This window comes from Euprymna scolopes, chromosome 23 (assembly GCF_053919585.1).
Source record: "Euprymna scolopes isolate OS-2025 chromosome 23, ASM5391958v1, whole genome shotgun sequence".
In the NCBI taxonomy this organism is placed as follows: Eukaryota; Metazoa; Mollusca; class Cephalopoda; order Sepiida; family Sepiolidae; genus Euprymna; species Euprymna scolopes.
The window spans coordinates 27,510,447-27,511,763 of NC_136504.1; the positions used below are offsets into that span (position 1 = coordinate 27,510,447).

The 1,317-nt window shown below is 37.5% G+C and overlaps 1 pseudogene; it reads right to left on the reverse strand.

The window, feature by feature from the left end:
- Window positions 1-261: 261 nt before the first annotated feature.
- LOC145246270 (U2 spliceosomal RNA) lies at window positions 262-387 on the reverse strand (annotated as a pseudogene).
- Between the last annotated feature and the right edge of the window lie 930 nt (window positions 388-1,317).

Here is a 1,317-nt window from a genome sequence, read left to right on the forward strand (position 1 = left end):
GGTACTCTAGTATATTGAATGAAAGCGTGAATGTAGGATTGACATGAAATTCTTAAAGATAAGCTAAAATGACCGAAAAATGGGCTGAAATTACTTAAATAAATAAAAAGTAAATGACTTAAAATGATATTAATGAACTTAAGGATGAATTGAATGACCTTAAGAATGACTTGAATGCTTAAAAAATAACTGGAATCCTTCAAAAACAACTTAAATGATCTGGAGAATGACTTGAATGGCTTTGAGACTAACTGGTTGTAAAGTGGGTGATCATTTTACATTAAATTAATACAGAAAAGTGATCCCCCACTTAATATCACAATAATACAGCATGTAGTAAGATCAGATACTACACTTTGATCTTGGCCAAAAGGCCAAGAAAAGGGTATTTATTTGCTCCCCCATCGAGCAAATTAAGCACAAGGCCGATTTCAAATGTGAGGAGTGAAGAGGAAATGGGGATCAGCTCCCCGGGGAGTAGGGGAGCTGGATAGTGACAATTTGTATGAAGGGTTTCCCCTACATTGACCAAGGTCTTATATGTAAGGTTGCCCCCACATATGGTCTTTGCTTGCAGTATCTGCCGTTTAAAGAAAAATTACAATTCAAAAAATTTCAATATAAAATTAAATAAATTTAAAAAGTAAAATCTCCAAAAGACAAAACAAATTTAGGCACAAGGCCTTATAAGATCTGGGGAGGGGAGTGTTTCAGGGTCTTTGTAACTAAAGTAAAAATTGGAGTCTTTGGCAACTTACTCTTGACTGGCAACATTTACCACAATACCTCATTCACTCTGTGGAATCTAAACTAACTAATGAATTCCCAGCGTTTTAGCCAAAAGCATATATTTACAATTTCTCTGTGTGTGTGTGTGTGCGCGCGCGCATTTTTTTTATTAAACATAAATGTGTATGTATGTGTGGAAAAAGTTCAATTAAATAGAAAAATAAAAGTTCTTAATTTGGTATCAAATACTTCGTGCTGGGGAGTGGGGAAAACAACCTAGAAAAAATGATCAAATAAAATTGCCTAGTGTAAGTACTTAGATCGCTTACTGTTTTCTGGGGCACTGAAAACAAGCGGGGGGGGGAGATCCCTAGTGGGGATTGGGGTGGATTCTTATCAGGTATTGGGGGAAAAATAAATGAAACACCAAAAAAAGGGGGGACGGGGAGGTAGAAGGCGACCTATGAGTAAGGGTTGACCAGGGGTGACAAAACAAAAGAGGAGGGGTAGTGGTAGGGTAGCCTCTGAAGGTTCTCTAGTGCCAAAACAAACAATCGGGGGACCAGATCTTATTTGTACCACCAGTCA